Below are 15,326 nucleotides of genomic sequence, written 5' to 3'. Positions count from 1 at the left end.
CAAAACTGACTGCTCAAAGGGTTGTGAAGCACGCACATGGCTTGCTGAGCTATCTTGCGAGCACTTTTGGTACCGCTACTGGTGTCCCTTAACCCCAAGGAAGCCCGAACCCCTGTATATACAGCACCCTGTTCACGGGAACACCCCGCTGCAATCGGCGAGATTAGCACCTCTTTAAAGACGAGGAGCCACGGGCGGCATGACCTGGGTCGGTGCAAGTTTCCTAACGCCCATGTCGCGGGCGTCGGCCGTGCACGTTTCTACAGGCGTGTAGGAGGCAAAGGCAAGCGGAATAGTGGCATAGTAAGCTCGGGCACAGGTGGTGCAGACGCCTCTTGCACAACGGGAGCAGCAGCTGTGACATGCTGTAGTGAAGCCCAGTGCATCCACTTCTGGAGGGTGAAGAGCCGGGCCGTTATGACCCGTGGCCCAGGCTGAACACAGATCTCGGCAGCAAGAGACACATACACCTGGCGAGCTGTAATCGGGATAGTGCCAGCACCACACGACCTCTCCTCCCCCTACCGCCCCCCGTGACAAGTACCCATGATGGAGGCCGTGCCCCTGCATCCTTCCACATGCTGCACGTATGCGCGAGAATATCATACACACGCCGTGTGGGAGCCTTTGAATATTCATGCCCGTGGCGCCAGCCACTTGTAGTGTGTAAATTGTCTTGCATAGCGCCCTTCTCCCCTGTTTGGTGGCTGTTAGTGGGGCGGTGGGAGATGTGTTTAAGGAACCCGTGGGTGCGCCTTTCCCTGGGTTTGGCGAGACATTTGGGGTTGTGTTCTCCATAGAGAAGAGTCCAAGATCTGACAGACTATGGTGCTTTCAATGGGTAACAGTATATGTGCTAATCAGAGGCGTTGCTGAGGGGGGAGGGGAGTGGTCTATAGCCCCATGTCTTTTGGCGGTGGTCCTGGATAGAAGCTCAGGGGCTACAACCAAAAGGCTAGCTAGCCCCAGATCATTTCCCTGCTTGCCCCCCCACCCCTGGTGCTAATGTCACTGGGGCATTCTATGGTGATGATTAAAAGCCACATTTCTGGCAGACATTAACAAGCTCTCTGGTGCCGAGGACACTAGCACGTTAATAAAAAGTCAATATATAGTTTGGGTCAGAAGGAGCTTGCCCTACTGAATACCAGGCTCAAACTGCTGAATATCGGGCTTTAAAATCAATGCCCCATGGGGACAAAATGGCTCTGATTTGAAACTTGAGGGACCGAGTAAGGTCACCAGGGCGAAGCAGTCTGTGGGGCCCGCCTGGTATTGCTTTTTGTCACAGATGCTTAGCCTGACATTCGAATGTTGATTCATTCCTCCACCATAGAGGTCACCACTGTGATCCACCTCACACTTATCCACCTCAGAGCAGCCTCCGTCCATCCCAGAGCCTGCCGCTGCAATCCACCATAGCAGCCATAGAGGCCACTCCACTGGTCCACCCAAGAACCCCACTGTGTTCCACTCACCCCTCTGCACTATCAGAGAGGCTGCTGCTGTGCTCCACCATAGAGGTCACCACTGTGATCCACCCAAAAGACCCCCACCGGTCCATCGCAGAGCCTGCCGCTGTGATCCACCATAGTGGTTACCACTGTGATCCACCCAAAATACCCCCACCGGTTCATCACAGAAGCTGCTGTGCACCACCATAGAGGTCACACCACTGGCCAATTCACCCCAGGGCCCCCACTGGTTCCTCCCAGAGGCTGCTGCTGTGATCTCCCATAAGGGCCACTCCACTGGTCCACAGAGGAACCCCACCACTGAGGCTGATTCACCCCAGAGGTTGTCCCTGCCATAGATGCCACGCCACTACTCCGCCCAAGAACCCCCACTGTGATTCACCCCAGGGTCCCCCCTGCCCCCCCGGTCCATCCAACAGCCTGCCGCTGTGCTGCCCCCTAGAGGTCTTCATTGTGCTCTACCCAGGGTTTGTATTTGATCTATACCTCGTCAGCCACACCCTGTGGAGAAATTTAGTGGCATAGTGCACCGTATGAGGTCACTGGATTTTTATTTTTATTTTTTTACAGTATGTGCTTTGCCTACGTGTCAGATTCCGGCCAGTCTGAAAATTGGAAATATGTAGGTATCTGGCTCTTAAGTCCTTCTATCCTCCACAAAATATCGAAAAATGGACAAGGGACTTGGTCTCCACATAGCGGGCATACTGTACCACTTGACCCACGCCAGCTTCTTGTCAAGCTCGCCACTTTCAAAGTGTTAATTTGGATGCATAGGGCATGAGGAAAGCGTGAGTTTGTGTCAAATAAGTCTTCAAAGCCAAAGTGGTCCCTGGATAGAGCTGACCAGTCGTGAGTTTACCATACGCTTCCTCCATGGAAGGTCTAGACCGCTCTGCACAGGCTTTTTCGGCCAACTCTTTGGATTCCCCAGCCATGGCATCTGCAGACGCCCACAAGTTTCCCTGCTTCAGTTTCAATAGCCAGGACTTCACGTATCTGAGCCAGGAGAGCAACCTCAATCCTTCCAAATAATACATCTCTATACCCAACTAAGCTCGGGGAGGTCCAGACTCTTACCAAATAGAGTAAGGTTAGCCCAGTAAGGCCTTCTTCCGGTTGGAGGTCGCGTACCATGCAAAGGCTAGCGATTGGTGTACCCATTGATTGCATAGTTCATGTACTTGTATTCAACAGTACGCAGCCCCTTGGCTCGCGCGTGGTGCTCACAGATCTCTTTGTAAGAAGACAAAGAGCTTGGAAGTCTATACATCTGGAGTACTGGGGTAATTGCGCCCCACCATGGCTTAGATAGGATTTCAGAAATCCTACACCATACTTTTCTGTTGCTGCTGTAGCTTTGGTAACTTGGTGAGTCCAAAGTCTGTTTTCAGAGAATGTAATGCTAAATAGTCGTAAGTGGATAGCTGTGCGAGTTTGATACGTCAACTTCAATATATGATTTCACATGCCCGGCTAATCTATGCCTGAAGACCATAGTTTTAGTTCTTTCTTTGTTTAGCTCCGGGCACAGCTCTTGACATTTTCCAAAAGAAGCTAGCCACAGAATGATTAAGACCCATTGGCGATGTAGCTAGTAACACTGTGTCATGGGTTAAAAAGAGTGCCCGAAATGTATCCTTGCCCATTTTGGGTGGACCTAGACAATGCATAATCGGTTCCTCTAACTTGTTTAATTTATAAAACAAAAGAGGAGTGGGGCCAGTACGCACCCCTGTTTTACTCCCCTCGGTACCACCGAAGGGGAGGCCATTTTTGTGGGTGAGATATCCCCATGTTAGTGAATGATATCCCTTCCTCTAATTTTGCCCATTTCAGATGGTGGTACCAGTTTCACATACTCTTGTGTAACAATCTGCATGGGAAGGTATACAGATCGGAAAGAAAGCCAGCTAGAAGTAAGTGGGATCATGCATATAAAGACAGCAGGCACAATGGAGAGCCTCGGGGGGACCCTTTAATTTACTGCCACAGGATCAGGATACCCCCGCCCCCGTTATCCTAATAGTCTGCAGACATTGGAGGGAAAGGTGGGAACCCAGTGCATGGAGGTGGGATATATGTTTCTCTCGCCACAATTAAACATTTCATGGTACCAACTTTAGAGTTACCACAGATGGTGGTGTCAGGTGGATGTAGTACTATGTCCTAACCTAGGATGACTCTTCATTGGGCAAAGGCCAGGCACTGCATCTCATTTTCAGGTGGCCACTTTCACCCGGCTACACTTCATTGTCTTGGCTGCTTTGCTAATGGCGTGCACCCCTATGTCGAGGCTCGGACTCTTTCGCTGGGAGACCAAGCCCAGTGTTTAGAGGCGAACTGTACCCATTTCCTACAGACTCCAGCTATTAATGGGTTGACCAGGCCCAGGGGCAGACACTGTCTGCATCTAAAGTGGGGTTTTAAGAGACATACCAGCGTAGATTGTAGAGTTGGCTGGGTTTGGGGAGAGGGAGGGCCTCAACTGGGAGCCCCCAAGGTATGCTACCTCAGCTGAGCGTGATGAAAACTTTCATAATGATATTTGGTTGGGGTGCCACCATTTCTGTTGCTCCCCTCCATTGAGAGACCCCAAACGGCCAACTAATTGCGATTACAGTCTAGGAATGGCTCTCACGATGTTCTGGCCTACAAGTCCCATGGGTCCTAGCCACCAACAAGAGGTATCTTATCATGGGAGTCCTAGACCAAATCATATGGATATTTTTATTTTGGATTATTTGAAGAATCCATTGGAGTGCTCCAGTAATCGTTTTTCACACAGTCCAATTATTGAGATCTGTAATTCATAGCAGCGTCATTGCCATGTATTGTCGAACCTAACTCACAGGTGTTACAACACTCACCTGCATGCCACCCCTCTACTATGTCTATTAGAGTCCCAGACACACACACGGGCATACACACGCCTTTGCACCCGCACAACTCCTAGTTAAGGTTACACCCTCACTTGTCAGTAGCATGGAACCCCTGAAGTGAAACTCGCAAATACATGCAACATCAAAAAAGTGGTGTTTGTATTAAGTACAATATTTGTTTAGACTGCAGTGGTCTCCAAATATTGTCTCAACACCTAATTATAATACGAGTTTCGATAAACTCCGTTGTAAAACGTAATGATATAGATTTATTATCTTAGACACTGCATATAAAAGGCACATTTCAGCGCAAGCACGAATACTCGGTTGGCATGGCCCTGTGTCATTCATTGGCGCCATCACATGAGATCGTTTCAAGCTTCATTGCTCTATAGCGGGGTGGCCCTAGGAGGCAGCATTGATGGCTTCAGATCGAACGACCCCTCTGCCACCCAACGCAAAAGCACCATGTTCCGGGCCAGGCTGGGAGAGGCCCTGTCTGTTTCTAACAGGAAACGGAGCAGAGTTCACATGTACACTGTGGCCGCGACTTCACACGTGGGAATCAGCATGTTGGCCAGTTCTTAATGTTGCTTGATCGGAGTATTAGCGACAGAAGGCCGGCATGGAAACAACATTTATTTGCACCTTTATCACAAGCAATAAGAAAAAACACTAGCCTCTCGTGTTCTCCTGCTCCTCCTTTCTACAGGAGAATTTCTTGCAGGGCCTTACCTTTTTTCTATTTTCCTCAAGGGGAGCTTTATTTTAGTATTTGCACGAGTCCGCGGCAGGCGTTTGGTGGTGGACACCTTGCACCGGAAGACGCACGCAGTGGCGCCGACGTTCTTGCTTTTCCGGGTTAGAGAAAAGGACCTTTGGCCGCGCTCTGGGCCTTCCTTAAGAGGTTTCTCGGGCTCTCGTTGATTTCGAAGGCGAGTAAGATCAACATCTGCTTGCACGCAGGCTCAGGGAGGGCATGTCTTGGAGCTTGACGGCTTCTGACCAGCAAGGAGACGATCTGGAGGACTGCCAGGAGGAAGGCTGTCTTCGCTGTGAGAGAGGGCATGGCCTCTGACCAGCAAGGAGACAATATGGAGGAAGCCGACTTTCTTGTGCATGGGAACACAGGGCAGGCACAAGGAGGGCACGTTTGTTGTTTTATTTGATTTCTAGAGCGCCATAGCCAAGGCGCTTTATAAAATGAATTAGTTGGTACAATAAATAGTAGGATAATCAATATGCAACATAATACAACAGTAGATTAATAGAGGATAGGAATCACCAGAAAGACAAACTAATTAGGCACACCAAACATCAGAAAGGTGAAAGTGGAGCAACAAGATGAGAAGTTACAAGACAAAAAACCTGACCGCCGCCCCCAGAAACCATTCAAGGGGATAGGTCAAATCTCAAAAAATATGAAAATAGTTCTGTGCCAGTTTCAGCATAGCATCCATCGGTAACAATGGCACTAAAAGGACCTAAATAATAGCCACAGGTGGACACTGGTACAGCCAAGAAAACAAAATCCAAGAGTCCAAAGATGGAATCAGGACCACGGGGACGTGGCTCCACCACTTGCAGGACAGCCACTGGGAATGCCATACCATCACCAACATCCAAGGGGAATCTCTGAAACTCTCCATAAGCGTCCAGGAGCACCAGCCTCCACTCTATCTCTATCTTTGGAGCCCGCGCTGCAGATCCTGGAGCCGCTGCCCTCTGGCAGTGCGGCCCAGTATAGTTCATCCCCCTGAGGCCTGCATCCGCAGAATGTAACACTGCAGTGCTTTGGAGCTGGTGCTCCAAAGCACTGCATAGTAACTGCAAGTCTCTCGAAGATGCGTGGAAGGCTATGACAGTGGGCATGGTGGCCCCTAATAAACAAAGAGATGATATGGGCGACAGCCTGGAGGAAGACTTAGGGAACATGAACGCATGACTGGTGATATCTAACGTTCTCTTTGACACCCAGACGCAGGTGCCTTCAGAGGTGCTGTTCACCCTCTATCAACGGAAATTCCAAAAGAACCCCCTTGGATTCTGCTACATAGTGCCGAACAATCGGGGTAAACCACACCCACTGGTTCTCTCAGGTGCACTGTGGTTAGTGGCAAGGAGGATTTCTGGGATAGATGGCCAGTCTGTTTCTAAGATGTTAAGGAGCAGAGTTGACATGTAAACCTTGGCTGAGATCTCGATCATGGCAGTCGGCAGGTGTCTTGACTCTGGATTGCTGCAGACCTCAGATGGGAAGTCAAAAGCTGTTCTTCCCCCTTCCTGATGAGTTCTGAAAGCTATGTTTTGATGCAATGTTACCAACCCACGTATACTGGGGTCCTTTTCTATCTGCAGAACTAAAATAGTACCAATATTTCCCCCAATGAATGCCATTTTGCAGAATTCTAGTGTGCAGGAGTAGTTTGTGTTGGTGAGCAGACATGACGTATGTTTCTGAAAGCATAGGTGCACAGTGCAGCCACAGCAGTGACCGCTCCACCCCTCCCCAAATGTCCCCCATTCTGTCCTGGGTCTGAGCAATGATTCATTGGGGGCAGCCCTACAGATAACGAGTCTATTGGCTACTTTTACTCCTTAAAAATAGACAAATACTCCCCAAAATACAAATAGGGAGCACAAATACTCCCTAGTAGAAATAGGAAACAGACACATATGACCTTGTGCTCCAGCTTTCCACCAAATAGCTTCATGGAGATGCTTGGACCAGTCGTGCAAATAGTACCAGAGAAAGAAACGAATGTTATTATTGCCTGATCTGAAGTACACAGGTATCTTTTAATGTGCATAAATAACTAGGTGCAAATAAAATTATTGCAAAAACATTTTCAGTTAAACATTTTTACTTGCTTATAGATTGGGAAATGGACTTATATTTTTACTTCCCTAAAATAATTTTACTCCAATCTTTAAAAAATAGGAAGTACAATACTCCCACTTCAAAATCTTATCTGAAACACTGGTTGGGGGCAGTTCTTACGCTGCCCATTTAGGCTTTGATAAGACTGTAAAAGTGCAACTATTTTTAGTCTGCCCCCTCACATAGCTACTACTTATTAACAGGTTAAACTCATGCTTTTCCTGTGTAATTCCCCACTTGAACTCATTAGTTTAGTTTATTATTTATAGAGCACACCTAACCCTGAGGGATCTGGGCGCTTAAGCATAAGACAATGTTACAAGTACAGCGGTTACAGATTAGTCCATGTGCCAACATGTGAGTAAATACAGAGAAGTTGCAACATCTAAGGCACAATACACAGTTGGCCGTAGACACAATGATATGTACTGGTGAACCATAGTTACAAAGACAGTCAACAAAACTACAAATGGGGCGAGACCATAGTAATAGGAACTGATGCTTGGCACCTAAAAGCACCATCCTGACACAGGCCATGTAAAAATGGTGGGAACAGCACATAAGAAGAGTAGGTGGCGAGTATAAGACGTGGGTGCAGTGAAAGGTAAGATTAGTGTTGCTGGGAAAGGAACCAAACTTTCACTTTGGATCTGAAGGCCCAGAAAGAAGGTTCAACCCTGATGGCTGTAGGTAAGGGCGTTCCAGCACTTTGCATTGCGATGGAGGCTAGGGGGCAAGGCTGACGGGTACCATGGAACTGCTGAGCGGGTGAGCAATTTGTGGCTGCGTGGGACATTAAGAGGTGTGGTACATGAGCTACTTGTACAACTGCAGGCCACGGCTGGGCCCAACCTCTCTTGAGGCTGAGGAAGGGCTATGCAGAGTGGACCATGGAACCCATCTGTGCTCTTAATGCTGGTTACTACAGTATGTCACTTGGGAGGGGACGATGGCTTATGCGGGGCAGAGCACGTGAAATGCAGATGTGAAACCCACAACACCACATAACATCTTGACTCTAGTGCTCCTGTTGCTTGTTTGCTTCTGGAAGTGCCATGGGTGAGGGAGTGACAGTGGACTTAGATGTGGTGTGGAGGTCAAGGCAGGACACGAACAGCCATACTGTTCGTACCACTGAAGCCCACTCCAGGTTTTCAGCTCTCCCTTTGTGGAAGTGAGGGTGTCATGGGTGATCTTTGATGAGGCCATTGCTTTGCAACTACTGCACCGGACCTCTAGACTAAAATCCTCATAGACACCATCAAGAGTGATTACAGCTTCAAAATAAAGCTTAAGTCTTGGCTTTTGAGTTAAGCTTTGGCAAAATGAGACCAATAGCCACGTCAACCAACCTACTTGCAAGGTGGCTACACATATGTGGTCTCTACACTAAGGTGGTTGCTCTTACCATCACACCCCCCTTTCCCTTTGCACACACCTGGCTGAAGAATTACTATATTGTATGCATTCTTACAGCATGGATTACTTACCAATAATCTTCATTACTCCTAGTCCCGTTCTTCCTCTTCACTGTACTCCTGAAGCTCCATGACCGGAATCCCTTTTCTATCTTTTATTTGATAAACCCACTCCTTTTCACTTCCCATGGGAGTGTATAGTCACCCATAATACACCAGTCACCACTTTTCAAGTACAATATGGATCATACAGACCCACAGGGAGGCAGTGGTAGGTTGTAAGTACTGTAATGAGCAAGAGTAACGCTAGGAGTGATGCAGATTACCATTACATACTCCGCACATTGCCTCCATGTCTCTCTTCCTTGTGCCAGTACCCATTTATGAGGTATACAAAAGCATTTGGAGATGGACAGGCCAAATAGAAAAACACACAGACCACAAGTATGCTGCCAGCAGCACACCCCAGACCCAATGTATTCATAGGTTTTACATGACACAACTGACACCTAACACTCCAGTGCTGACAATAATGGAGATATGACCAGGAGCGTTCAGATGATCATGCGTACATAGGTACTGAAGTACATGTTGCTGCCTTACATATGTCCTCAATGGAGACTCTTGTGTCTCCGTCCAGGATACCGACGTGCCCCTGGTCGATCGTCCCTGGATCACTGATGGAAGGGGTTGGGGCTTCTATTGTATATGCCGTGATAGTCCATCTAATCAATCTGCTTTGAGCGTGACTAACTCCTTTTTGTCAGGGTCGATTCCCCCAAAATGTATAATGCTACCATAAGATTTCCGGAATTACTGTTCTGTACATATGCCATTACTGCTCTCTTTACATCTACCATGTTCCATTGTTCCTCTTATGATGGGCATGTGTGTTCTTAAAAAAGTTGGAACCACCTCATTTTATGACTGGTGACATTTTGAAAGCACCATGTTAAGAACCCTTGGTCGCAGGCGGATCTGGAAGAATTGAACAGATCTGGAGTAATGGACAGGTTTGTATAGAAGAGCACCAATCGGTGCCAACTTCCTGGGCCATAGAAAGGCTGCCACAATCACTTCTGAATCTCAGTCTTTCATCCGGACTTGCAATCTGGGAAGAAGAAGGGTAGGTAACACATATTCTAGACCCCTGGGCGACTGTATTGTCATGGCTCCCACTCCCTGCGACACCCACTGTAGGAACCTGGAATAAATGACCGGATCTTTGCCTTTTACACAGAGGCAATACGATCCAGAAAATTAGGGTTGTTTGCCCAAAGTGTAAACATTTGCGGCGGAATTGACTGTAGCCAATTTTGCACCAAATCTGCTTTCAGTTTGGCAAAACCCAAATCATGTCATGCTCACAACCCCCCAACCCCTTCCCCATCTTACCTTTTTTCTCCCCGCCGCGCTCCTCCTGCAACCCTGAGGCATCAGATCCGTCCCTCTAACGTGGGTCGGATCAGACGCCGCAGGGTCCCTTTTTAAAAATAAATAAATTTGTAAGCAGTCGGGTGTGGGGACACCCCCGCAAACCGTGCTGACATTATAGTGAACAAGAGTGCAGGGGACACCCGCACAGCCCCCGTTCCCCTTGTTCACTAAAATGCTGTTCGAACAGGAGATTTGATCTCAATGATCGTATTCGATCAAATCTCTCATTTGAACAATTATTTTTGGTCAGCTTGGCTAATACCGATCCAGAATCCGTGCTTCAAACATGCACATTTCCTGGAACATCTGTGCACTCCCCTCCCGTGCTAAAGAAGGAAATGTTCTGCTCAGCAAATTTGTTTCCACATTGTCCAATCCCCTAAAATGCACCACTTTGAGGGCAATGAGGTCTCCTACTTCTGTTGTCATCTCATTCAGGGACTGATTGTTTGCTCCCTGATAATAACCAAATGACAAATAAAATTTTAAAACCACTTTGTGGACTGTATGAGAAGAGTTTGGGGCTTGAGTGTAGACCAATGGGAAGTGGGGGGAATGAGCAGGGATTCTGGCTCCTGCCCAGACCAATTCCTTCTTACCTGTCTGAGACGGGCAGAATTCCCAGCAGGCCACTGAGCACAGCATCTGAGCATGGTAGAGTGAGCTTTGAGGCATCCCTCAGCCTGCCAGCCAGCATGGTAAGCAAGGCAAAATGGGTGGCTGTGGACCCAAATTTAAAGTAGCCCTTTCTATGAACCAAAGGTTCTTGCGTCTCATAACCCTTTGCTGTAGCTGATGCAAAAGGAGTCAAATTAACAGACTTCCCCTTGCCCCTCATCTAGCTCACAGATGCGTGCTTTGCTGCACATCGGACACAATGTATTGAAGAGAGAGAGGTAGAAGTGAGAGATAGAGAGAGAGAGAGTGTTAGGGGCAGAGTGAGCTAGTGAAATGACTCTTTAAACCTGTTGCTGCTCCCTATGGATAAAATACTCCCAAGTTTCTCTGCCAAACCCATAGAAAGCAGGTTGGCACACAGGAACCAGGTAATTCCGACCTGCACCCATCAACACCACAGGCTTCGCTTCTGTCTTTCCTACTGTCCCTTTAATGAACCCCACCCCTTTCTTTCTTTCTTTCTTTCCAAGCACAGTGAGGCCACCAATAATGGCAGATTACATTACCGCAGAGGTATTGCCTGTCCTAACTCTTGCAAGATTCACCCATCAGTGGGGTAGCCCCCATCCTAGGCCACTTGCATCTGTTGTAAGGTCTCTAGTACCTTGTGAGCCCCCCCACACCCCACATTAGCAGATCTTTGTTGTCCAACCACCAACTGAAACTGTCCCTCAACTCCTGCAATAGGGGAATCAGGAATTCACATTATTGGGACTCTCTTTTTCAGTGATTGAGTAAGTCGTATATTAGAAGTCTCATATAATACAAAAAGCCTGGCTGCCACATGGCACTGGACCTGAAGTATCTTCCTGGCTGTGAGCTGGTCTCCTTTTAGTAGAACTGCCAGGGTTTTCTGAAGCCTCTGGCAAGAGTACTTCACACCTGGCCCTAATGAACTTTAGGTCCTGCAGGGGCAGCGAGTGTGATGTCTGGTGGTTTACTAGGGGTCCCAACGGTGTGAGTTTCCTGCACATCTTCTCAGTGTGTTCCCTAGCTGACTGTTGGATGTTGCTCAAATCATCCAAACTTCGAGATAAGGAACATTATGTACTCCTGCCCCTCCTGAAGCCAGTACACCACTGGGCTGACAACCTTGGGGACTACTGATGGAGCACACTTTAGACCAAAGGGACTGCACCGTAAACTGCAGACAACTTGCTATGAAAAACCTCAGGAGCATCTCATGGGCCTTTAATATAGGCACAAGGAAGCATGTGTCCCGTAGATCTATTGATTCTAATAAGTCTTCGTCTTTGATCTCCATCTTGAACGTTTTTGAGGCGACAAACAGATTCTGCATCCCGAGAACCAGAACTAAGGGAGATGTCCCATTTGGTTTTGGAATTGACAATATTATGGAATAGAAATGGATTCCTTTCTTTCTTTGGGACCCAGGGTATCACATTATTTTCACATAGTTCTTTGATCCCTCTGATTATTTCCTGTCTCTACCCTCTTGGGAGAAGTGTTATGACCTTCCCTGATGGTTCTGGGTGGGTTGAGAAAGCTTCTGTTCTGTATCCATGGCGGATAATGTTTACCCATCTCCCCAAGGAGAGGACTTTCCAAACATCTGAGGATCAGTGGAGCCTTGTACCCAGTGGCGTGGGATTTTTGGTTGGAACCTGAGGGGACGTTTTTCCCCCGCATCTGCTATGCTCTTTTTCTCGCCCTCTGGCTGTGAGGCATTCTGCTTTATTTCTGATTGATTAGTCCTGGTGTACTGGCTTGTATAGAATTTATAAGATAATTTCACAGCGGGTCTTCTTCACAACTTGTCAGTGTGTTTGTTCACCTTGAAACGTTGTAGACCTGGTCCTCAAGGGAGCCCTCTGAAGAACATTTGTCCTATGAATGTCGGATCTGCCCATTGCACTCATCGGGATTTCATCAATGCGCACTGCTTGTGGCAGAGTCTCTCCTTGCAGAGGATATACCCGTGGCATACGCCTTGGCATATTTATCTTATCTGGATCTGTCCCTTATCTCAGCGTCACCAGCATCATTTCTTTGATCATAGTAAGTGGTGGAAGTCCCCTAATTACTGAGCGCGAGTACTGCTTGGGAGAGGGTGTTTTCCTTGTTTCCCTAAGGTAAAATCTGTCTCCTGCTGAACACCATATAGTGAGCCACCCAAGATCCCACTTTTCCCATGGAGACTGTGTCCAGGTATTTTCCGCTTTCATCTTTGTCTTTTCACCATCAGATTGAGTAGAGAATCAGGAAGAATGCGGGGTTTAGGGGGGGGGAGTTGATGGTGTAGATGGTGGGTCCCTTTTTATTCTCTTTTATCTTCTTCTGGATGTTCACTAAATTATTATTATATATTATTTTATTGCACTAGCTCCTTGCCTGATGTTCTGGCTATTCTCCTTGTTTTGCCTTGGGTGCTGAGGATGAGGGAGGTGGAAGAGCTTGGGCCTCCCAAGGGTTTTCTTTTGGGTGACTTTTCTAAGGTTCATCCTGCTGTAGCTACTTTGTACCACTAACGCCACAAATGATTGTTTGCAGGCTTCTAAATATACCCCCTGGTGCACAAGTTCCAGGTCGTGTGTGCCTTCCTCAAACCAATATGCCCACCAAACAGACACTGGCGCTGATTGTCCTTTTTTTCCTTTGCATCTCGGCTCCTGCGGACCCATCATTTCCCGGGTCCCAGAACCTTTTGGAACGCTGGTGGTCTCACGTTCCAGCATGGCCTGCGCGGTGTGCCTTACCACATTAATTATACTTACCTTTTAAGCTCAAGTATTTTATCACCCCACAGGAGAGCACACCTAGTATCTTTGCTACTCAGCTGCCTCTTAGGAGATCCCGGATTTTTGCCACATGGAAGTCAATATTACTGCCTGGCGGGTAAGAATACTCCACGAGGGATTCCCCAAACAATACCCCTCTGGATCCCTGCAGTGAGAGGATAAGTGTAGCAGCGTGTAGCCCAGTAGTGCACCCAGGTTCCTCCATGAAGGCAGGACAATTTTCAAAGGGTGTTAAGAGGGGCCGGGGTAGGACGGAAAACCTTGGAAAAGGGTTCCTGTTGGCTGGTGTCTGAGAACTACTGGGATGAGGACGATGGATGGGAGCTAATGGTATAACATAATTCTACTACTAATTTGCATAATATTGTTGGAAAGGACTGTTTTATTTGGCATTTTCATCGTGCAGCCATTGTTTGAGCTTTTTAATACCTGGAGCTGCGTTGCTATTTTGAAAGCACTCGTATTTTCCTCCTATTGCTGCTTATTTGACTGTTTTTGGCCCTTCCAAGATGGCTGCCATGGTTTTCTTTGTTGGGTAGACAGGCTGTGCTGAATCACCTCTCCCTGTGCTGCACTCCCATTGGTTGCTGAGTGTTTTCTTCCATCCAATCAGGGGCCGGCAGGCTTCAGCCGGCCCTCTCAGCAAAGGCCCACTTCCAAGGCCCCTGTCTGCTCCCCGTCCGCTTCCAGAACGCTAATTGGGGTCCTCCCTGCACCTTAACCACAATGATGCGGCCACCTCTCTCCTCTAAGAAATCCGGACTGCCTTGACTTTGCCACCTCCAGAACTATGGGTTAGTTCCCTCCTTATGGACTGTAACGCTCACCTGACTCCCACGGAGGCGCTGGTCTGGTTCGCGCTGCTGTGACCTCTTCTAAGGTGATGCGCAGGGTTCGGAAGACGGACTGGGCCGGGCCCCCAAATCTGGCTTGCTGGCTCACAGATGTATCCTTCTGTAGGCGAAAATAGGGGATTAACTGTCTGCGGGGTAATGCAATCGGCCTCTCACCCTCCTCGAAACCCTTCTGTGATTCCTCGTAGCGTCTCACCTTAGGGTCTGGAAGGACAAGCTCTCCATCCTGCTTCTGATGCAGGGGCGCGTTGGTATCCAGTTACTTTACTGGATTTTCGGATTGGTGAGAACCAAACTTGCTTGGCTTCCAGGTAAGTTTTTTGATAAGAGGTTCCCCTTGTGTCCATGCATTAATGTACTAATGCTAGTGTCTTTTTCCCCATAGGGGCCGGGGTACGGAATGCCAGGGAACAGGCACCGACCCGAGATGAGAGGTGAAATCCTTGTAGAAATCAGCTAAGTCTTTAATGAGCGTTTTTTGGTAATGTCTTTTCATTCGCTCATTAACGCTGATGTCTCTTTTTCCCCTTAGGGTCCGGGGTCCGGAAATGCCAGGATGCGGCGTGGACCGAAATGAAGAGGGAATGAATCAACAGGTAAGTCTTAACATGGAGATTTAGCTTTCCTTATTCCCTTCTCTCTCTCACCTTTTGTTTTGGTCTTTTTCTCCCTAGGCGCTGGGGCGTGACTGCGAATCCGGATGATCGCTGCTGAACATGGAGGCGCCCTGTAAAGGTGAGTGGAATGCGGTGCTGCAGCGATCGACGCGATGAGCTTTTAAATAAAAGTCTTCCTTTTCAGGATTGTCGGCGAGTTGTCTCCGGGATGCGGTTTTTGCAGGTAAGGACTTTTCCTTCTTCTGTTCTCTTCTTCTCTTCCTTTGCAGGTGATCCAGGATGCTGGCAGGCGTGGCAGAAGTCAGGATGCAGGAGCAGACACGGT

The 15,326-nt window shown here is 48.1% G+C and overlaps 1 long non-coding RNA gene across 1 annotated transcript in view; it reads right to left on the bottom strand.

Moving 5' to 3' along the window:
• Window positions 1–15,326, bottom strand: part of LOC138471911 (uncharacterized) — an 88,315-nt gene that overhangs the window by 54,472 nt on the left and 18,517 nt on the right. The window lies entirely within an intron of this gene.

Source organism: Ambystoma mexicanum, chromosome 8 (genome assembly GCF_040938575.1).
Source record: "Ambystoma mexicanum isolate Mex_15411 chromosome 8, UKY_AmexF1_1, whole genome shotgun sequence".
NCBI lineage: Eukaryota > Metazoa > Chordata > Amphibia > Caudata > Ambystomatidae > Ambystoma > Ambystoma mexicanum.
Note: the sequence above shows the minus strand (reverse complement) of the source record. Positions and strands in the feature narration are given on the sequence as shown.